General features: G+C 38.0%; 1 pseudogene; it reads right to left on the bottom strand.

The window, feature by feature from the left end:
- Positions 1 to 18,556: 18,556 nt before the first annotated feature.
- LOC121488806 lies at positions 18,557 to 23,709 on the bottom strand (annotated as a pseudogene).
- Between the last annotated feature and the right edge of the window lie 516 nt (positions 23,710 to 24,225).

The raw sequence follows: 24,225 nt of genomic DNA, 5'->3' as shown, positions 1-24,225 counted from the left end.
AAGTTTAGAAGCCTGATGAAAAGGAATACCTACCGCCCAGGTGCCCTTTGGGAAATCCCCATGTTCATTATTACTACCATCACTGGCTTTTCACTGATTTGGGAAAGGGGAAAGGGTTGAAAATATTAACCTCTCCATAAATATTAACCTCTCCATAAATATTAATACTCTCCATCAGCACTTCCAGGATTTCATTAACATCTACTGGATACATTTCAAAATAATGGAACTGTATGGAACCTTAAAGCCCATTTAATCTAATAACATTTTTGTACAAATAGAAACCTTAGTTCTTATATTTATCCCAGTCCTGTAGATAGCTGGGGGCAGAATCAAGACACAGCTGAGGTTTTCAGACTTCTAACTCTCCAGGCTCCCAGTCTGGTGTTCTTACCATCCCCTCCTGTACTCCTGCACTAAGTCAGAAACTCCTGTTTTATTTTTGCCCTTTTTTTTAACTAGTAATTTTTTTTTCTCCATTCAGATTTGGGGGTTTTGGAGAGAAACCTAGAACCTTAGAAAGAAGGGGGTGAGGGAGCAGAGAAAACTGAGGAACAGCTTAGATCACTCAATTTGACTCAGGATAGGAGGTACCATATTAGCTAATATAGATTAATATTAGTTATAGTTCCTCAAGACAAGCCAAAGATTTGCAAGCCCAATGGTTCACAGGTGTAATCCAGTAGCATCAGCAGCACTTGCAGACTTGTTACAAAGGAAAATTCTTGAGCCCATCTCAAACCTACTGTATGAGTCTTCCAGGGCTCCCATAACAAAATAGTACAGACAGGGTGGCTTGAACTAAAAAAATGTATTGTCTCACAGTTCTAGTGGCTAAATGTTTCAGATTAGGGTGTCCATGCATTTGATTTCTCCTAAGGTCTCTCTCTGACTCATAGATGGCCACCTTTCTGCTGTGTCTTCACATAGCTTTTCCCATGTGTGAGCCTCCCTGGAGTGTCATCCTCTTCTTATAAAAAAAAAAACCAGGGGCAGCCCGGGTGGCTCAGTGGTTTAGAGCCGCCTTTAGCCTGGGGCGTGATCCTGGAGACCTGGGATTGAGTCCCATGTTGGGCTCCCTGCGTGGAGCCTGCTTCTCCCTCTGCCTACGTCTCTGCCCCCCTCTCTCTCTCTCTCTATCTCTGTGTGTGTGTGTGTGTGTCTCATGAATAAATAAATAAAATATTAAAAAAAAGAAAACCAGTCATGCTGAATTAGGACCCCACCTTTATGACTCTCATTTAATTTTAATTATCTCTTTAAATGCCCTAGCTCCAAATACAGTCACATTCTAAGGTACTGGGGTTAGGATATCAACATATAAATTTGGGGGAGACACAATTAAGTCTATAACACCTATTGAGTAAAAAAACTCAGAGGTCAGGGCCCAGCAATTTGTGTTTTCATAACTCCATCAGGCAATTTTAATGCAAGTTAAAGTTTGGGAACCACAGAGCAAGCCAGTGAGAACACCCACTCTTCCTAAGGAAAGGGTAGTTTGAGCTGAAGCTAAGCATATGATGAGATTTCTAAGAGAGGGCTGATTCTGGTGTGAATTCTCCCTGCCACAGACACATAGATTAATCTAGGTCCAGAAGACCTCAGACCCGTGTTGTTTTGGCAAACATGAGCATGTGAAATAAAGGGAGCTGTGGGGCTCAGGCTTGGCAAGAACCTAGCCACTAAAGGCATGACTGTGAGTATCCATCCAATACTGTGAGTGCTAGAAGCACTTGCAGGAGCAAGCAGATTCAACTCCCCAACTGTCCTTGGGAAGTGGACTGAACCTCTTGGATTGAGTAACCACTGTAATTGGATTCTTAGATAATTCTGGAAGTGATGGGAATCTCAAAAGAGAACTAATGCTCTATTTTTACACATTGAAATCCATCTTAAAATGCAAATATAAAAGGGGCCTCTGGGTGACTAGTCAGCATGGGTTCAACCCTTGATTTCGGCTCACATCAAGATCTCAGGATCATGGGATAGAGCCCTATGTCAGCCTTCCTGCTCAGAAGAGATTGCTTGAGATTCCCTTCCTCTGCCGCGCCCCCCAACTCGTGTACATGCATGCTGTCTCTATAAAATGAATAAATGAATTTTTAAAAATGGAAATATAAAGTAGAAGAAGTTATAAACTATTTAGAACATTATTGAAATCAGTTAATCCAAAAGGAAAGATTACTGTGCTTTCTGCATGAGGCAGGAAGGGGTAATAGAGAAGGACACACTTTAGGATTTGAAATCCTGGCTGGAGCTCAGAATCACCTGAGCATATTATCAATAAATGGATTTCACAGTCTCAGGACTCAAGCTTGGTGTTCTGGATAAGCGGAAATTTGGAATAACATACAGAATTAATTGAATTAGTAGTTCATCATTATTGAGCATCAGAGATACAAAAATAGTACTCATGCTTTTTGTCACATATTTATAGGAACAGGAAAAAGAAAAGAGAATAAAGTGGAGAAGCTTATCACAAATAATGCTGGGTTAGAATTGAGATATTATGAAATGATAATACTGTTAGGGGAAATGGATTTAAAACTACACCCCCTGGCTCTTTTCCCTTACCCTATTGTAGGCTTTCTGCATGAAGCTTCAGCACCTTGAACCATTCACCACACACAGGTGTGCCGCTAGTTCAGCACTGGTAGCAGGATATCACACCCATATTGAAAATCTTAATATAATCACTCAAGAATAAGATACCTTTTGTCAAAATTCAGATTGAACTCTAAAGAGCTATTTTTTCCTGGGATAATGAGTTTATCACCTATGATAGTTATAAAAAAGATTCTAAAAATTAGCTCAACTTCTCACCTCCCCACCCCCAAATGTGAAATAAATTTGGCTGATTTCAAAACAAATTGAGAAAAATAACTTCCTATTGCAATTTTGGGATGGTTTATCATACTGTCTTCTTGTCATGTGTCTGTTTCTAAAAGCTCCTTTTCCTTTTACTCCAAACTTAGTTTATTTTAATATAGAAGTCTTGCTTCTATTATTCATCTTCTAGAAGACACCTCCTTGTTTTTTAAAAATTAACCTCTGTATGTATGCAAGATAGAAGTATGTGGTTTATCTTCCTAACATCAACAGAGATGACTAGAAACTCTCACATGGCTACTAATTCTACCTGTAACACGGGCCCAAAAAATCAGCTGCCCATAAATCAGGATAGGTTTAGGTAATGCATGTAATAAGTTGTGACAAGATCCTTGCAGAGATTTTGATAAAACAAAAATCTAAAAATTATATTCCCTTATTTATCCAAAAAGCCTTTTCCATGTTATCAAAGCTTTTTGGTTAGTTTTTTACTTGTGCCCCTTTTCAACCTTTTCTGCTATTTTCCACCATATCTGACCATTTGAGCTATAATTTCTAGAAGGTCATCAGTAATAACACATTAGTATAATTGTCACATTTATCTGTGAATTCAACTGTGTGGCAGTTGGCAATCTCAATTCACTTGATATAGTTCCCATAATATCACAAAAAGATTGCCTTTAAATAACCCTCTTTCCATCTGCCTTAGATACCACTGGTGAAGAGGCTTCAAATTAATTTTGATAGTTACAGTTAAGAATGTTAATTAACTTGTTTATATCATACTTTTCTTCCAAACCTGAATGTGAAAGCAATAAACAGTATAATTACTCTTTAGAATCTACCCCTGTGTATCCATATAAATTTTGCACCTGTCCCAGTTCTTTCTTTGGAGCTTTGTGATCTGTTCGCAACATTATACAGCTACCTGTTGGAATTAAAGAACCAACGGGACCACTCTGTGTGATTCCTGTGGTTTGCCTGAGCACAGCTCTTCTTGAAAGCACTGAGACAAACAGGTATAGAAGATAAAGTGTAGCATTTGCAGACACTTCCCTATGCACGACCTTTTATCGAGTTCTTTTGCAGACTAAGGAACGTAATAAGTATATGGGGTTATGAATGAGATGCTCTTTTCAAACCTCAAGGAGCTTACAGTACAAAATGAAAAAGTGTAGTGTCACAACACAATTTGTTGCCTTGAGTGCTGATTTTAAGCAAGATGTTATACAGAGATGGGGTGAAATAAACATGGGACCTGTCTTCCAGGAGTTCACAGTCAAATAGGAGAGAAGACGCAAAATGGAAAAGCAAGCTGAAAATGAAAAGTATCACCAGTGAGGCAGAAAGTGCACCAGGGCTTGAAAGGATGCTAGCAATGTAATCAGGAATTCTCAGAGCTGAGCTTGTGCTATTTTAATAGGTAATAATTATAAGAGGTTCTCAGAGAAGTTTCTTTTTATGAGGAGGATTCGTGTAGAGAAACTCTTAAAATGGATATTAAAATTATTTTTCTATGTGTATCAAAATAACAGGATACGGTGTACTTGATGGTGTATGCCAGATAGAAACACATTTGCATAGCGTCTGATCTGCATGTTTTTTAAAACGCTTTTGTTGGAAGTTGACAGCAGCCTCCCAGGTGTCAGTGTTTTTGCCGAAACACATTTTCCATTCCCACATCTCTACACACAGTGAGCATTATACAGTACGCTAAAAGGACATTGTCAAATTTTAGTCTAAAAAGAATCCTATGATCTGCCAAATAATTTTTAATTCCAGACATAACTTGCATCAGCAAATGTAACATGAAAAATAAATATGCAACTGGTTCTTAGGGTCCATGTGTTGAGCATTTGGAAAAATTAAGCTTCTAGAGAGTGCCATACTAGTGCTCTTCTGTGACTAAACCATGTACATTGTACTCTAAAATATTCAATGTGGTAGCTTTCTAAAGGACAGAATGTAGTTAATAATGAAATCACAATATTAAAAAGGGAGAGGTATTACATGGTAAAACCAAATGCTCTAACACAATTTATGCTTCATACCTTGCATTTTTGGTTTTATACATGTATAGATTTTATTTTCTCAGTGTTTTTGCTTTATCCAACAAAAGTATAAATCTCCTAAAGGTTAGTACTGAACTGCCTTTGACTTCTCTACTGAAAGAAGTTCTTTTCCATCCTTTTTACCTACTAAGTCCTACTTAGGACTAAACAAAAATGAAACCCCAGGGGACACACAGTCAACATTAAGCATTTTATGAGCAAAAGATGGGATGCAGACTATCACCTGTAGAACAGTCTTATATATTAAAAGCTGCTGATCATTCTTAATACCCCCAAAGCCTGTCAACAAGGAAGTTCAAAAGAGTGTCACCCCAGGAGGAATTCAAAAGTGGAAACAGGAAAAACACACAGGTATCTGGAGATGAGAAGGAAGGTTCAATCTAGGGCAGCTCAATGCATTCTGCTGAATACTTCCACCTCACCCAGCACTATTTTCCATGAGTCACCAGAATGTTCATATGCTTTCAGCCCGTGATGTCACAAAGGTGTCATTCTACCTTGGACCCACCCCATCCTTTAAGGCTTTAGTCAGAATCTACCTCCACCCTGTTTCCTTACCTTAAATTCCCAATAACCTTTTCCAACTTCCTGTGCCATTTTCAGATCTGTTCTCTACAATTGACATGAGCATCTGATCACTTGTACCGTTAGATGAACTTGAAACAACATGTTCTTTCTAAAAAGAACAACTTAAAAAAAAAAGGATAAAAACCAGGCTCAGAAAACCTAGGTAAGGCTGGGACAGAAAATAAAAATTAGGCAAGTGAGTGGGTCAGCCTCAGTAGAAATCCAGATGCAGGTGATCACAAGGTGGAGCCGAGAACTAATGAAGCATTCTACAAAGGAAACTTTTTCTAAGTACCTGTGCCAAAAGATAAGGTCAAAGTGGTAGTTCAGAACCACCTATTAGAAAAAGGGCCAGGAGGGCAGGAAAGTAGTGACTATTATGGCAGGCAGCAGACCTTGGAATCCAGAAAGATTCTAAAAAGCCAATTTTCAGGTGTGTTGTGAAACATAAATGATAGTGTGTATCTAACATAGTCCCCCATTCTTTCCCTGGCAGTGCCACGCTTTCCAATCTCTCCTAAGAATCTTGACTACATGACTTCACATGGACTCTTTAAAGAGATTTAAAACATGTCATGTCTGATTTGAGGACATGGAAGGGCCTGTAACCTTGCCGTACTTATGATGCCCATACCCCCAAAAGCAGGGATCATAGCAGAGTACTTTGATTTTTCTGCTCTTATTCCTAAACACAACCTAGAAAAAAAATGTGGAAAAATATAGGATATTTGCATATATATATAAAGTTAGGTTTTATTAATGTCCTATTAAGGTATTATTTGGCATACTGTTTATAAAAGAATGACTATCTCCAGTTTTTTTCAATTCTGTGTTCTTATGCCCTTCCTATGCTTTGCAGTGTTTGATTGCCTTTATTGTGCCTGATAGATGCTGCCCCACCATGACCCCCTGCAGAGTTATCAAAGAACTATTTTTGAAGAATTAAATAAATTATAAAAGTATGCTTCACATATTCCACACTTCTCCCCCACCTGCAGCCACTAGCTGGCATTTCTTTCTGCTTTGAAATAGCAATTTCTGATCCCCCGAGGCTTATCAGAGTGAAACACACTTTCCTTGCTCGTGTATCCAGAGGGCTAAATCAGCATTACCTGGCCTTTTTTTAAAAAAGAAAGTTGTTGAAATCCCTCCAAAACCCTATAAAACTCTCAGTGGTCATAGAAAAGTAAAATAACGTTGAATTTGAACTTTAGATTGCCTTTTAGTGAATCAGATACACAAAATGTTCAACAACAAAAATAACACACATAAAAAGTAAACTTCATGAGTGACTTGAAAGGATAAACAATTAAATGAATAAAATCTCAATACCAGAGGGAGAGGAGAACACAAAACATGTTTATCTTTCAGGAGGTGATGCTCCAAGTAGGCTTACTACAAATTCTCCTAATGAGCCCCTGAAACCACAAGTTATTGTCCTTCTAAGAAGAAGGACAATAACTCTTAATAATATGATGCCAAAAGTTATTGAGCCAGATATGTGGTCACAAAGCTGGAGAGTCCATTAGCCAGCCTCCCTTGCAGCTATATATGGTCACATAACTGAGTTTTGCCCAATGATATAGGACTCTAAGTAGTATGTGGCAGATCCAGTTTTTGGTCTTAAACCTTTGGTGCCCTTCCTCTACTCTACAGGCTAGAACATAATCATATTACTGGTCACCATGTAAATAAGGACAAGGACGACTGACACAACTGACCTAAAGCAAAACACCACAACTATTACTGTGACTATAAAAGAGAGAGACAAAGACTTAATCTTATTTAAGCTATTGTATTTCTCCCATGGTTTCAGCAGCTTAGCCTTTGCCCTAAACGTTTACATCCATCAGTCTGTATCCAGGCATCATTAAAAACTCTCTCCTTCTGCCTTCCCTTAGCTCCAATCCAACTGTATGAAGAATGCCCCAACAATCCTCCCTACAGAAGTTGGAAAACTAACTCTAACTATCTGAACTGGAGTAAAGAAACAGATACAGACCTCCCTGTATCTATGAATAAGAGCATAAGTTCCTGGGACTACAAGAAACCATCAACTCTCAAAAAATATCAAAAATATCATATATTGTTCTAATTGGGACTCTTTTCATTGCAAAAAATACAGTAACTCACGTGCAGGTTATGAAACAAGGGAGCTTTAAATAATGATATAGATCCATGGAATCCTTGGCAAAGTACCAGCAGGGTTCATGAGAACTGAAGTCAAAGTACTAAGACAAGTCATTTTATCTCTCAGGATTCACGAAGCTTCTAGTTTCTGCTTCTTTCTACATAATTCCTCTGTCCTCTTTCTTCCTTTTCTTTGCAGACCAGCTTTCTGGTAAGGGGGTCTTCAAATACTTGGGCTTCCCATTACCCCTGCTATATAGAGACAGATCTCAAAGGGGTTAGGGCAGAGACATTCCAAAGTATGTCCACCAAAGATGCTAAGTTCTTAAATCTCTTCTGTCCTTACTCTTCCTTGCTACCCTCCCTCCACCACTATGAATATCCTATCTCCTACAGAGTGACCTTCTTTCTAGGTCTCTTGGTTCTTTTCATCCCTGATTTTGAGAAGTCACAAAGCAGTCAAGCCTATAACCCAGGGCCTGAGCTAATAATACACACACCATTTCCCAAAACTGTCTCAGCCCTTCCCATAATTCTACTCCTGTTTCTTTTTATCCTCCTGTGATCTCCCTCATTTGCATCCAGCTAATGTTTTGGTTACTGATTTTTGTCTACACATGACACCACTGTTCACACATGGTATGTATCATGGGGGAGCTAAAAAGTTACTCGTCCTGGGTCTCACTCAATAAGATCTCAAAACAAACTTCTAATAATATCTCTGAATTATTTTATATGTATTATCTCTGGTATACTTAAGATCTTATTCATCACAAAAACTTGAATATACCATTATTTTTTTAATATACCATTATTAGATACCACAGTGTATCACAAATTACATTCATTAATTCATTCATTCATTCAATTTTAGAGAGCATGAGTTGGGGGTGAAGAGGCAGAGAAAGAGAGACAGAAAGAATCTTAAGCAGGCTCCATGTTGTGTGTGGATACAAAGGCTCAATCTCACAACCCTGGGATCCTGCTTGAGCCAAAACCAAGAGTCAGATGCTCAACTGACTGAGCCACCCAGGCATCACTCACAAATTACTTTTAAATAGAACTCCCCATAGTTTTATAAATAGAATTCTTATATTTTGTTTTAAAACTACTATTTCTAATATAATATTAATATAATGCATTATATATACTATATAATATTATATAATATTAAAACTTTGTGTTAGCCTTTTTAAAATACATTTCAAGGGAAGGGAAGAAGGCAGCTCAGAAAGATGGAGAGAAGGAAGGAAGGAAAGAGCTTTGCTCAATCCCTGAAAGGCACTGACCTGGCTGTAGCTCTCAGCTTCCCCTTTGAATTTTATCCCCCAAACATTCATACGTGTCCTAAAGAAGTTTGTGGTTGCAGAGAAGTAAGGAAGAAATAATAGGTAAGTGGACAATACTGCAAAGACTGGCCAGAGAGATGCAGAGGAAGGAGATTTCTTTCAAATAGAAAGGTCAGAGGAGGACGTGACATTTAAGTTGACTTTCAGAATATATTTTGTGTAAAGTGAATAACGTGAATCTAAGAGAAAGAGACAAAAGTGGAAAAGCATGGGGAACGTGGGAGAGGAGAGGAAGACAGTTAATTTGCAGCCTAGGTTCAATAAACAAGACATGGTGTTCTGTGAAGAGACAAGGCCGCCTCTCCCTAGCCCTCTACTGTCTCCTATATTCCACCAGTTACCCCATTCTACTTCTAGAGATTCATTTGGAGAGAACCAAGAAGAACCCCCAGTAGAGTAATATATTAGGTCTCTATCAATTATCAGAAACTCTTTATCAATGGCCTTGTGTGACTGAGAAGGAAGGTGACAAGATATAGAATAAACAGGCGAGTGTTGATGGGGTGGTCCAGGGAAGGCCCACAGTAGAAGTTCTGCATGCAAGGGCAGCCTCAGTGGTCCACGGATGGAGCTTAAGGTAGGCCATGCAGACTCTGGCCATAACACACAAGGGAGACTATGATAAAATACACTTTTTTGGGTATATTACTATTTTTTCCAGAGCCGTTCTGGAAAGAAAGCCAATGGTGAAAAAGGGAATTGAGGTTGCAGAGTGCCTAAATGGAAGACCCACAAAGGCCAGGCCTTTGTCTGATTTGTCTCTGTTTTATCCCAGAGCCTACAACAGTGACTGGCACACACGTATTTCAGGGATGTGTAAACAAACGCCTACCCTGTGTCAGGCCCTGTGCTTGGTACTTTACCTACATCAGCTCACATAAGTCTCACCCATAAACATGGATGAGGAAATTGAGATACACAGACAATAAGAGTCTTGCCTGAGGTCATCCAGCCAGTGAAGGGCAGGGCCAGAATTCAGATCCTGGTCTCATTGACTAAGGCCAGTGCTATTAACTACCGCAAAACACTTCTTCACCAGACAGGAAACCAGACTATGACTCTAGCACACAATAATCTCAGTTTGGCACAGCTAACTCTGAGGATAGCATCATTCAGATGGAAACTGGAGGAGCCAGTTTAAAGGAAGGATGAGAGGGTGCGGAATATCAAGTGAAGCTGACTGTATTTTATGGTCGCACGTTTGGTTCACCTGAAGTTTAATGAGGACCAGAATTAGTTCAAAGCACAAATGAGAAGTTTTTTTTAATCTCTGCTTCTCTTTCTTTAAAATTCTGTAGAAGAAAAACAGAAACTATTCCTTCATTAAGCAAGTGGCGTCGGAACCTACCCCATCAGTATTGAAAAGCACCAGGTAATTTCTTAGTTTCAGAAGCCTCAGTTCACCACTAATGAAATTCCAAGAAGGCCGTGCTGACCAGCTACTCAGAAATAGTTTGGCTGTGCTATGGCAGACATAAACCAGATTAGTTCTACATATAATAATATCTGTTAATCATCACAAGCTCAAGGACGTTTATTTACTCTAGGACTCTATAAAAGAATAAATGGTAGAAGAATGAAAAGACAGGAGGAACTAGTGGGAGGGAGGATATATTAAACAGTGCCATTCATTTTGCATTCTTTACTAGTGGACTTTGACAGGTGACAGTGTGCATTCAGGCTACTGGAGTCTGCTTCCAAACGTTTCTGCTGAATGCCAGAGGAGTGTGATGCAACAGACACTAAACCGACGGCCAGCCTTGTGCTAGCTAGCAAAGAACGGAAATGAGTCATCCGTTTTCACCCACACTCTTGAAACTAAACCTGAAAGGGAAAAAGTCTAATGCAAAACTATGGCTCCATCTTGTTTATTGCCCTGTCCACATCTGCTAGAACAGTGCCTGACCTGAAGGCTGATGGCATAGACGCTTAATAAATATTTGTGGAAGGAATAAATAAGGGAATTATTTTTCCGTTGTTCCCTCAACCTGGGAATACGCAGGACAGCAAGAACAAGAGAGCATTGCTGATGATCCACAGACCTCGTGAGTTTGCTGAGACTGCAGATAGACGGGTACCGAGATCCACGTAGGCATCTATCTAATGGGCATTGTTAACTCACCAGGGGTGAGACAGAACTTTTCATTTCCTTCCATTGTGAACTGATCTCTCTCAATTCCTCAGTCTTCTCTCAGTAAATATGCTTCCACCGAGCCTGCTGCTCTGGGCAAAATCCTAGAAGTGATATTTGATTCTTCTTTTCCCCTCATTCCCAATATCCAAACTCTTTGCAAGTAAGCTGACTCCCAAAAATGTGTCTTTTTTTTTTAAGAATTTTATTTATGATAGTCACAGAGAGAGAGAGAGAGAGAGAGGCAGAGACACAGGCAGAGGGAGGAGAAGCAGGCTCCATGCACCGGGAGCCTGACTTGGGATTCGATCCCGGGTCTCCAGGATCGCGCCCTGGGCCAAAGGAAGGCGCCAAACCGCTGCGCCACCCAGGGATCCCCAAAAATGTGTCCTAAATCTAATCACTTTACCATCTCTGCTAAGAGCACCCGAGTCCTACCACCATTGTCCAACGTCGAGCTACTACAATCCATAACCTCTCACTGGTCTCCCAGCTCCAGGTTTATCCTTATGCAATTTAACCCGCATCTAGTTCTGTACTAGAAGTTTGTTAATTTCAGAACCTGTCATCATTTTAATAATCAGCATTACTTCAGTTCTCTGCTCATAATTCTCCAATGGCCTCCTGTTGCACTTGCAATAGAAGTCTATTCCATGCCTTCCTGGCCATGCGTAGTCAGGCCTCCGCAAGATCTCTCCGACTTCATCCTCTACCACACTGCCGCTCCTGCCCTCCCCGTGTGGCTTGCTTCCTTCTCTGTTTGAACATTTCCATTGTAAGGACTTTCTAGCTGCTGTTTCTCTCTATGGAATGCCCTCCCTCTGGATCTTCATGTGGCTGATTCCTTCTCATCCTTCAGGCTTTGGTATGAATGTATCCTTATCCGGAAGGCCTTCTCGGAGTGATGCTGACCCTCTCCACATACCCCCACACCAGGTACGTTCCATCACAGCAGTCTGTTTTATCATCTCCATAGAACTTAAAACTCCGGGATCCCTGGGTGGCGCAGCGGTTTGGCGCCTGCCTTTGGCCCAGGGCACGATCCTGGAGACCGGGGATCGAATCCCACGTCGGGCTCCCGGTGCATGGAGCCTGCTTCTCCCTCTGCCTGTGTCTCTGCCTCTCTCTCTCTATCTCTCTGTGACTATCATAAATAAATAAAAATTTAAATAAAAAAAATAAACTGCCAATGTATCACAGATCTAATTCTAACACATCTATATCAAAAATTAATTTCCTCAATTCTATGTGTATAGCATTCAATTTTTTCTAAATATTATGCACATCTGGCATGGCCATTATAGTAAATGATTTTTTTAACCACACATTTCCCACTGCCTCTCTGCCTCACCCCTCTCATTTTTACTTACATTGATAATTTCCCTAAATGTAAGCAGTTTCGTTTTAAATGTTGGCTGAAAAAAAGAAATTATTCTTTGCAATGGCAGAGATATCTGTTGTTACTTAGCCAAGTGCTTCTTCAGGAGCTAAGTTCTCATTAGAAAGCTAACTTTCCAGAGTAGTTCAGAGGTGCCATTTAGATTGATTTTACATTACTGAGCCAGTGTGCCATATCGTGACACCCTGAGGCCACTTGCCCTGGAGTGTCACAGAATGACACCCTGTCCTAATCATCACCAAATAATATGAACCCATAAGCCTGATCTTCAAAGTCTAAGAGTATAGTCTGCTTCTACGCAAGGAGAGATTTGATTTTTTTAAATCATTTTTAATGATTTTTAGCTTACTGCCATACCTGAACCTTCATATTTAAATTAGTTGCATTAGTTGTCATTGCAAACAAAGCTGCATTTATATTTTTAGGTTTATTTCACAGTACTCATCACTCCCCCATCTGTCTATCTGCTTATATTCAAATTACAATACACTTCTGATGGGATATATGTGTTTTTAATGCCTGTATTAGGGAGAATGGCAACAACACAATCTGAAAAGGAAAATAAATAAATCCTAGTGAAGAAAAATTAATCCATATCTCTAACGGGTATAGATAACAAAAAAATTAATAATAAAAATAATAAAAGTAAAAAAGCTATTCAAGTAGCAATCTTCAATATTTTTGTTTTTTTAACAAAGATTTGTATTATTTTTATTGAAAATTTTTTGCACTGAATATTGTTTCCACCTTTACATTAAACAATACAGTAATGATAATTCACACTGAAATAAAACACTAATTTAAAACATATTTCTAATAGTTGTTTATTAAGTTTGTTTTTTGGGCACAAAATAGGAATGTACCTCTACAAAGACTAAATATAGACCATCTTTAAAAAAATAAAAAGGTAATGAATCACAAAAGACCATGATTACAGCATGTAACTGGTTGATAAAAATCTAACAATATTTGTTAAAATAGTCACCTCTTTGAACACATCTGAGGTGTCCTTGTATAAAATATTACATGAAGAAAATAATATTTTATTAATGTCTAAATAAATGAATTTGCTCGTAGTCTAAATTACCGTAAAAAGTATTTCCTGAGACATTAAAAAAAATGCACCATGATTCTTCTTGAAACTCCTCAATTCAAAACTTTCCACTCTGTAAAATAGCTGAGGATCTGCAACTGAGAAAATACATATGAGTACAAACAACTTGTGAAACTTGATAATTTTTCTTTTCTTTCATCATTATCCAAGGGTATTACTGCACGTACAACCAACTTGCCTGTGCAGTGTACAGTTCAGATATTAGGGACACCTCTCCCCAGGATCCTGTGCTGTCTTCAGTGCTATTTCAGCACTAGGCTTACAATTGTGTAACACAGGCAAAGAGAGGGTTTTTTTATAGTAACTTAATCTTCCTATTTTCAAAGGAGGTAATCAGCCCCCATGTATCATAGGATGAGGATTTCCTCTTCATATTTTTATTTTGATGTTTGAAACTCCTGTTGCAACATTCTAGAGCAAGTTGCTCAGGACCTGCTGTGCCCAAGGGACTGGTAAAGGAAAGAGATCTATCTACTCCTTGTGATTCGCTGCACAATCTCTAAAAGAAATTAATAAAATAATAATAGAAAAGCAACAACACATGTGACAGCATGTGAAACATGACTAAATAGTTATTCCTTCATTTCTCCAGTTCTTTTATTCCTTCATTTTTCCAGTTCTGTTCAAATGCAGGATTTTATAGTAACTTACTATCATTAAGAGCAAATGGATACCAAAACAATTATTTTATTTCATTATTTCAGAGAGAGAGAGAGAGCAGGCAAGCATGAGCAGAGAAAGAGGCAGAAGGGGAGGGAGAAGCAGTCTCTCCAATAAGCAGGGAGCCCAGTGCAGGGCTGGATCCCAGGACCCTGGGATCATGACCTAAGTAGAAGGCAGATGCTTAACTGATTGAGCCACCCAGGTGCCCCTAGAATGGAAATTTATTTTAATGGTTCCCTAAAATGTACTGAGCTTTTAAAAAAGTTAATTATCATAAAACATCTCCCTATAATAATTTCTCTATATGAGCATACTCAGTTTGTTTTATTGAATTTTATATCTACGAGATATTAGGATCTCATAGGACTTATTTCCCTTTGAAAAAACACAAATACTGAAACAAGATAATGGTTTGCAATGTCTTAGCATTAATTGATTTTTTTCTTACAGTTTCTAACCACATCCTCTATCAAAACACTCTTCTGTAGTTTCTGTATCTTGTAAGTTTCTTTGTAGGTAACAATGATTTTCAAACACTTAAATATTATTTTTAAAGATCTAATAGTTTTAAGTTAAGAAAGTACAAAATAATAGGAAGTATTAATAATTATTCTTATGCATTGAATATTTCTTCATGTTGTTATTGCTGAGTTCTGATCTTTAAGAACACAGCCACAGATGCTTTCTTCAGATGTTCTATAAGCACACACCATGAATTGTATCTATGTTAATGACTGTACTATCTCCTTTTTGCACAGATACCACAAAAGTTATGTAATGCTAATAATAGTCATTATGACAAACCTATTGAAAGATTGAGAATAATGATTTTTCACCAATGTGAGATTCAAGCTGAGGAATTATGCTCATTTCTTTTTTTAATGGATGAAATTTAAATATTTAAATATGAAATATTTAATGGAATTAAATGGAAAAATATCTAAACAAGATATTTACATGGAAAAGTATCTACAGAAAAATGTAGTAATTACATATTAGAGTCAGGGTTCAGTGAATGATGTGGTTAAAAGAAAAAATCGAGTAAAATCCTGCTTTGTTTTGTTTTTTTAATTTTTATTTATTTATGATAGTCACACAGAGAGAGAGAGAGAGAGAGAGAGAGAGGCAGAGACATAGGCAGAAGCAGGCTCCATGCACTGGGAGCCCAACGTGGGATTCGATCCTGGGTCTCCAGGATCTCGCCCTGGGCCAAAGGCAGGCGCCAAACCGCTGCGCCACCCAGGGACCCCCTGTTTTGTTCTTTTGACAAAGAGTAAATACTATATTTCTAAGCATCAAAATAAAAGATAAACTAAAGGGGAAAAATGCAAAATGTGAACCACCCCTAGACAACTGACGTCCAGAAGAATATGTAAGAATATTTTCACAACTTTTCCTAAGGCTATACCTAATCAAAATACAATAAAAAAAATCCACATAATTCAGGTATTTTTTAAACCCCACCTTTTTTTGAATAGCCAGTGAATAAAATGTTAGGTGTTTGAGCTTGATAATGGGATATAGTCCATAGTCTACATTACCAAACAGAGACAAAGAAAAAGCAGGCAGCAATAAAATGCTCAGTTCTAAGCTGTTAATTCTTCGAAATTTGAACCAGCTAATAATGCAAATTGGCACATCTCATGAGGATGTAGTCCTGTTTAAATATAACTACTCTTGAACTTTTGTGGAAAAGAGTGGATGTGGACACTAAAAATTCACAATCTAGTAAATGAAATATATTTGACAATGAATCCCTCTGGGTGAGTATATTGGGCCAAACTCACTTCTTTGCTTGCCTTAGGCTCCTATTAAGGTCAGACAAGCATAGTATTTGGTTGAATGTTCAAAATCCTAGAAACTTTTCTAAGTACCCTAATTAGAAAGGGAGCAAACATAAATTTTCTGTAAATTGGAAGATTCTATTTTGTAGCACTATCGCCTGAATACTTAAATCCTACAAGATGAGGAAAACCATTTAATATTTATATCTATTTTGGAAGGAAGGAAAAGAGGGAGGCAAGGGCAGTGAAAGGTAGGAGAGAGGGAAGAAGTTTACATGCTTCACAGTTTCTCCAAGATGCAATTAAATTTATCCTATCATTTAGGATAACTATTATCAGTCTTCATAAAAATGGTCTGACCTAGGCAACATTGCTGTCACAAATTTATTTTCAAGGGCTCTTTACCACCCTTTCTATATACACTTCATCAGTGATTTTTCTACTCCCAGTGTCTCTTTTCCTATAAATATGTTTTCTCCCAGAAGTTAACTACGATGATAAAGAAAATGTTCATTAATATGGCTTGATGGTTACTTAGGCACTGACATTTCACTCTTGGTCATTTGAAGACTGAAATGACCTACAGATCCAAGGGAAGAAAGCTGTAAGTCATGCATTACTCATTCGCTCAGTGGAGCAGACACTATCTGTGCTCTGTTCATTGTCCCTCAGCAATCGCCATTCTTATACAGCCTACAGTTTCTTCCTGCCAACACCTGGGGACCTCTGCCTGAGGGCTTTCTCTGCCATAGAAGCATGCTCTGAGGGAAGGCAATAGAGCGTAGATGTCCTCAGCAGCAGCCCTCAACTAATAAGAATGGCAGTTCTATATCATCTCTCATAGAAAGCTGGTAGAAATGAGCCACAGTGGCTCACACTGGTAACTTGGCCATTAACATACAATTTTTGAGACTCCTTTCCCTTTTGTCTTACTCCTCCACTCTTCTACTGGAGCTTCTTGGGATTGCCTTCCAAATAAACTACTTGCACTTGAATCCTTATTAGAGAGTCTGCTTCTGCTGAGGAACCCAACCTAAGACACTCATTCATTCTTTATCCCAGAACATTTGTTTAGTATATTCTAGGGGCCAAGAAATATGACCAGCAATAGGAATCAAATATGAATCCTGAGGACAAGGGAACTATGTTATGTGCTTCCTCAAATTCATATCATAAGAGATCACCTTCTATAATTAGCTTTGCTTGTTATTGTCCATCCTTTTCTTCAGTCAAGGTCAGATAATGATTGCCTGGTGTTGAGGCAATTTTCTTTATCAAGACAATGCTTGGTTTCCTCATCTCTCTCAGCAGCTTTCATACTTCAACCCACTCATCAGTTTGACCATCTTTATTCTTATTTTCTCTCCTACCTCTGCAACATTCAATTGGGTATTCTTCATGATAAGGCCATGTATCACATCACGGTGGCCATTAAGACTATGTCCTTGTATTCATTTCCAAAACCTCCTTAATTGTCATTCACTGGGGTATGTTCTCCAATGGGGTGAAAGCAATTTCCCAATATTCAACCATCTTTCAATGTTTCAATCTAGTTTCAGGATATCATTCCCATGATGAACCACTTACAAATATATTTTTACATTTAATTCACAACTAGTTCCAAGATAGGAATTATTATATGTATTTCATAGATTAGAAAACTATGGCTTTCTGTCTTGAAAGTTTTGATATTTCCATATATTCTACTGTACTCATCCCATGACCATATACAAAGAATTTAAATGCATTTTTCTTATGCTCTTCTTAATCATTCATGAGAACCTGTAAAACGGTCAATGCTCAAATAATTCTTCTGCCATTTCAAAAAACATATGCTTATATTTGATTCTCACTGACTTGTTAAGAATATCTTCAAATAATCTCATTAGTAATGGGCTATATTCCTTGTGTGTCACTCATCAGTGATGTATTATCTCTGAATTCAGGAAATACTTCCTGCAAATTTTCTCTAAAACAAAATACCTAGGAAATGTTCACATGGCTTATATGCCAGTTTACATGTCTCTTTCTGCCACTAGAATTTCCTTCAAAATATTTGATCTCTTGCTCCAAGCAAGGCCACCTTGTCCATCAGTCAGTTCATATATGTCACACTGGTATCTGGAGAAATGCTTATATAGTAAATTTTCTTTTTTTTTTTTTTAATTAATTTTTATTGGTGTTCAATTTACCAACATACAGAGAAACACCCAGTGCTCATCCCGTCAAGTGTCCACCTCAGTGCCCGTCACCCATTCCCCTCCACCCCCCGCCCTCCTCCCCTTCCATCACCCCTAGTTCGTTTCCCAGAGTTAGGAGTCTTTATGTTCTGTCTCCCTTCCTGATATTTTCCAACATTTCTTTTCCCTTCCTTTATATTTATAGTAAATTTTCTTTGAGAAGAACACTATGCTCTTACTTTTGATGATTATTATTTTTTCCTCTCTTAGAAATTTTATTGGTCCTGGGAAAAGGAAGGCAGGCAGCCCCCGCCTCCTGCCAAGGGTGCCTCAAGCTTTCACTGCTTCTGGTTGCTGTTGATAGGGAGGTTCACGTCTGGGGAGAAGCCAGGAAGGCCTGAGCTTGGGCCAGGTATTGACGTGCACCAACTAGGCCAAGAGCAGGGGGAAGGAGTCCAGGCAGCCGTGGGCCAGGACCTGGTGAATCAGCAGTAAGTCCAGCAGGTTGTTGTCTGTGAAGGAGATCTGGTTGCTTAAGTTGAAGGCCCCTAGTTCTGGGACAGCAGGATCTCACAAGACTTCAGGTGCCCTCATAATGCCTTCACCTACTCCTCCTTGCCTGCCTCAGAGTTGGTGTAGATGAGGATGATGTATTTGCAGCAGAGGTTCTCCACACCACCATTTAGCACATTCAGGGCCACCTCGTGCTGGTCCTTCCCATACAGCCCCACGGAGAGGCCCAGGTGTCGCAGAATGGTGTTAGACTGGTATAGGGTAAGGTCTCCATCTTGGAACTTGGGAAGCTGCCCATACAGACAGGAGGTCTCGAGTGAGCCCTGCAGCCAGGTCTCCATGGTCACCACTCCCTCCTTTCAGCTCTGGCCCTAGTCTCCGGCAGCGCGCACATGGTCTTGCCCTGCTCTCAAACAGGAAAGAAGATGCTGGGGCAAGGCGCCGTGGTGCAGTGGGGGTGGCAGCAGTGGTGGTGGCAGAGGTCCCCAAAACATTATGCTTTTAGATTGTATTTTTGTAGGTTGTTTATTTTTGGAGAATCCCAAAATAGTACATACTTTAATCTTTCTGCTTATATGGGTGTTACTCACTGGCAGGCCAGTGACATCAAAAGAAAAAGAAGTGGGAATGTGCCGAACCTGTCAGGTATGGGACACCCAGCATATTCCAAGGAGGGCATGTTAGTTAACATCTTGTTTCAATTCCAAATCTCTCTTTAAGTGGTAAACATAGACCAAATTGATAATTTGAAAATATTCCAATTCTAATCACCAGTAAAAAAGCCAGTAGTGCTATAGTGTTTACACTGACCTACGGGTTTTGTTTCAGCAGTATGCAGACATTGCAGCAGGTTTAGAGAAGCAAATGGCCAAAGTTAAAGCTTAGGAGGGGAATAGAAGCACCATTAAAGCATTAAAGTATTTCTTTCCATCGTTTTGTTCCTATAAATCCAAAAGATCCTCAGATAACTAAGAATTGGATTTATTTGCTCCTTATGTTTGGTGTTCAAAAGGACTAGAAACAGGGGAGCATCTCTTTGTCAGTGATTCCAGACTAAAAGAAGATACTCCCTTTAGAAATGATCATTCAAAATGATTCTGAAAAGAATGGCTTTTTTTGTTTGTTTGTTTGTTTGTTTGTTTGTTTTTAGCAAGTCATTTAACTTGCTAAAAAATGTCCCTAGGACTGCTGAAAGAGCAAACATGAACCTATTCCCAGAGGATATAGTTAAACATTCTTGACTGAAATAAGGACTATGCCATTTGAAACTAAATATGAAAATAAGAGCAAGGAATTAAATTAAGAGCACATATTTGTGCCTTACAAATAAGAATCACCCAGAAGATCAGGAACGAACAGTAGAATAAATACGAGACATAGGAAAGATGGGGCAATTGGCATATACACAGAGTCATGAACCTACTCAAGGCAGACTCTCTTCTTAAAAAAAAAAAAAAAAAAAAAAAAAAGGCAGACTCTCTATTATTGCTTTCTGGGATGGAAACGTGACTTTTTCATTTTTATTACCAGACATAGAAGAAAGGCTAGGATAGGAAATATACATTGTAGCCCATCACCAATTTTTCCTTTTTTCGCATGTCATTTTAGCAAGTTGCCAAGATGTATTGAAGGTGCATTTTAAGGGGTTTTCTTAATGGCTTAGGTAATTTAGGATAAGGGCCAGTGCTGTTTTCATGAAGTAGAGCACCCTCCATAAAACCAAGAGGTATCCACACAAGTAAATGCTATTTTAACTTGAAATAAACTGAAGAAATGGGAACATAGTGGTATCTTCTAAAAATCACTTTTCAGTGGAGAGACATGTCTATTGGCAATAATAACTACTTGCTATGCCTCTAGAACTTTGAGAAAATGCCAAGACCAATGGGATTACTTGGGAAGTTAATAAATTTCCAATTATAAAAATAGTATGTATAATTTGGAAAAGGTAAACAAAAATCTTTTTAGTTCAACATTAAGTAATAGTTACCATTAATGTTTTGAAGAATTTTTAGTTTTTTTTCAGCATATTTCGGTTTTTTTTTAAAGATTTTATTTATTTATTCATGAGAGACAGAGAGAGAGAGAGGCAGAGACACAGGTAGAGGGAGAAGCAGGCTCCATGCAGGGAGCCCGATGTGGGACTCGATCCAGGGACTCCAGGATCATGCCCTGGGCTGAAGGCAGGCGCTAAACCACTGAGCCACCCAGGCATCCCCTATTTTGGGTATTTTTAAATTGAGATATCTATTGACACGTGACATCACATTAGTTTCAGGTGTACAATATAATGGTTTGACATTTGTGTATATTGTGAAATGATTGCCACATTAAGTCTAGTTAACATCCATTGCCACAGGGATCCCTGGGTGGTGCAGCGGTTTGGTGCCTGCCTCTGGCCCAGGGCGCGATCCTGGAGACCCGGGATCAAGTCCCACGTTGGGCTCCCGGTGCACGGGGCCTGCTTCTCCCTCTGCCTGTGTCTCTGCCTCTCTCTCTCTGTGTGTGACTATAATAAATAAATTCTTAAAAAAAATTTTTAAAAATCCATTGCCACAGAGTTACACATTTTTTTTTCCTTGTGATGAGAACTCCTAAGATCTGTTACAAATATTTTTTTTTTCCTTGTGAGGAGAACTTTTAAGATCTCATAGCAATTTTCAAATATGCAATACAGCCTTCTTAACTTGAGTCACCTTGATGTATATTACATGCCCAGAACCTATTTATTTTATACCTGGAAATTTGTACCTTTTGACTACCTTTACCCATTTTGCCCCACCCCCCACCTCTGCCTCTGAGAACCACCGATTTTTCTCTGTATCTTTGGTTTTGTTTTATGGTTTTAGTTTCTACATATATGTGAGATCATGGTTGTCTTTCTCTGTTTGATTTATTTCACTTAGCATAATGTCCTCAAGGTCCATCCATGTTGTCACTAATGGCAAGATTTCATTCTTTTCTATGACCGAATGATATTCCATTATATATTATATATATATTATATATATAACATATACACACACGTAGGATGGAATATATATATATGTTTATACACACAAACACACCATATAAATATATACATTTCTTTATTCACTTATCCATCAATGGACACTTACGTGGCTTCTATGTGTTGGCTATTGTAAATAATGCTGCAATGAGCACAGGGGTGCATATACCTTTGTGAGTTAGTGTTTTCATATTCTTTTTTTTTGTGTGTGTGTGTGTTTTCATATTCTTTGAATAAATATCTAGAAGTAGAATTGCTGGATCATATAACAGTTCTATTTTTAAATTTTTCAGAAACCTCAATACTGTTTTCTATAGTGGCTGCACCAATTTATACTCCTACCAACAGTGTACAGGCTTCCCTTTTTCTCCATAGCCTCATCAACACTTGCTATTGCTTGTCTTTTGAGTAGTGGCCATTCTAACAGGTATGAGATAGTATCTCAGTGTGGTTTTGATTTGCATTTACTGATGATGAGTAATGTTGAGCGTTTTTTCATGTACTTGTGGTCCATGTGCAGGTCTTCTTTGGAAAAATAAGTACTCAGATCTTCTATTTTTTAATGGATTGTTTTTTGCTATGGAGTTATATGAGTTCTTTATCTATTTTGAATATTAACCTTTTATCAGACATATGATCTAAAAATATTTTCTCCCACTCAGCAGGTTGCCTTTCATTCTTTTAATGGTTTCCTTTGTCATGCAGAAGCTTTTTAGTTTGATGTAATCCCACTTGTTTATTTCTGCTTCTGTTGCCTTTGCTTTTGGTGTCAAAATCCAAAAAATCATCACTAAAACCAATTTTAAAAAAGCTATATTTTCATCTAGGAATTCTATGATTTCAGGTCTTATGTTCAAGTCTTCCATCCATTTTAAGTTAATTTTTGTGTGTGGTATAAGATCATGATCCAGCTTTATTCTTTTGCATGTGGCTGTCTAGTTATCCCAGCATCATTTACTAAAGAGATTGCCCTTTCCCGATTGTATTCTTGGCTTCTTTGTCACATATTAGTTGACTATATAATGCATGGGTTTTTTTCTGGACTCTCTACTGTGTTCCACTGGTCCATGTGTCTGCATTTATGCCAAAATCATGTTGTTTAAATTGCATATAGCTTTAAAATATAGTTTTATGTCAGGAAACATGATGCCACCAGTGTTGTTCTTTCTCAAGATTGTTTGAGCTATTTGGAGTCTTTTGTGGACAAAAAGGATTGTTGGTTGTCTTTCTGTGAAAAAGACCATTGGAATTTTGATAGCAATTGTATTGAATCTTAAATTGCTTTGGGTAGTATGGATGTTTTTAACGGTATTAATTCCTCCAATCCATAAGAATGGAGTGCCTTTGTATTTATTCTTGTCATCTTCATTTTCTTTTATCAATGTTTTGTAGTTATTCCAGTGTACAGTTCTTTCACCTCCCTGGTTAAATTTATTCCTAGATGTTTTATCCTTTTTTGATACAGTTGCAAATGGTACTGTTTTCTTAATTTCTCTTTTTAATAGGTTGCTATTAGTTTGTAGAAACAACAGATTTTTGTATATTGATTGTGTATTCTACAACTTTACTGACTTTGTTTTATTAGTTTTAATAGATTTTTGGTGGAATGTTTAGGATTTTCTATATATACTATCATGTCATCTACAAATAGTGATTGTTTTACTTCTTCTTTTCCAATTTTCATGCCTTTTATTTCTTGCCTAATTGCTTTGACAAAGATTTCAGTACTTTGTCAAATACAAGTAGCGAGAGTATTTGTCCTGTTCCTGATCTTAAAGGAAAACCTTTCACTTTTTCACCATTGAGTATGATGCTAGCTTTAGGTTTATCATATACGACCTTTATTATGGTGAGGAACATTTGCTGTATACCTCCTTTGTTCAGAGTTTTTATTATAAAGGGATATTGAATTTTGTCAATTGCTTTTTCTAGATCCATTAAGATGGTCATATGATTTTTATCCTTCATTTTGTTAATGTGGTGTATCACATTGATTTACAGATGTTGAACCATTCTTGCATCTCTGGAATAAAAGCCATTTGATCATGGCATATAGTCTTTTTAATGTATTGCTGAATTTAGTTTGCTTATATTTTGTTGAGGATTTTTGCAACTATGTTCATCAGAAATATTGGTCCATAATTTTCTTTTCTTTCTTGTGACATTTTTGAGTGATTCTGGTATCAGGTCAAGGCCTGTCTCCAAAAAAAATGGGTTTGGAAGTGATTACTTCTCTTCTTCTATTTTCTGGGAAGAGTTTGAAAAGAATTGGTGTCCATTTTTCTTTAAATGTTTGTAGAAATCACCAGTGAAGCCATCTGGTTCTAGACTTGTGTTCTACACTTGTTAGGAGGCTTCTGATTACTGATTCAATCTCTTACTAGTAATCAGTCTATTCTAAATTTCTATTCATAATTTAGTTTTGGTAGGTTGTGTGTTCCTAGGAACTTACCTATTTGTCTAGGTTGTCCAAATTGCTGGTGT

Source organism: Vulpes lagopus, chromosome 4 (assembly GCF_018345385.1).
Source record: "Vulpes lagopus strain Blue_001 chromosome 4, ASM1834538v1, whole genome shotgun sequence".
In the NCBI taxonomy this organism is placed as follows: Eukaryota; Metazoa; Chordata; class Mammalia; order Carnivora; family Canidae; genus Vulpes; species Vulpes lagopus.
The sequence above is the reverse complement of the archived record's forward strand: the minus strand, read 5'-3'. Positions and strand labels throughout refer to the sequence as shown.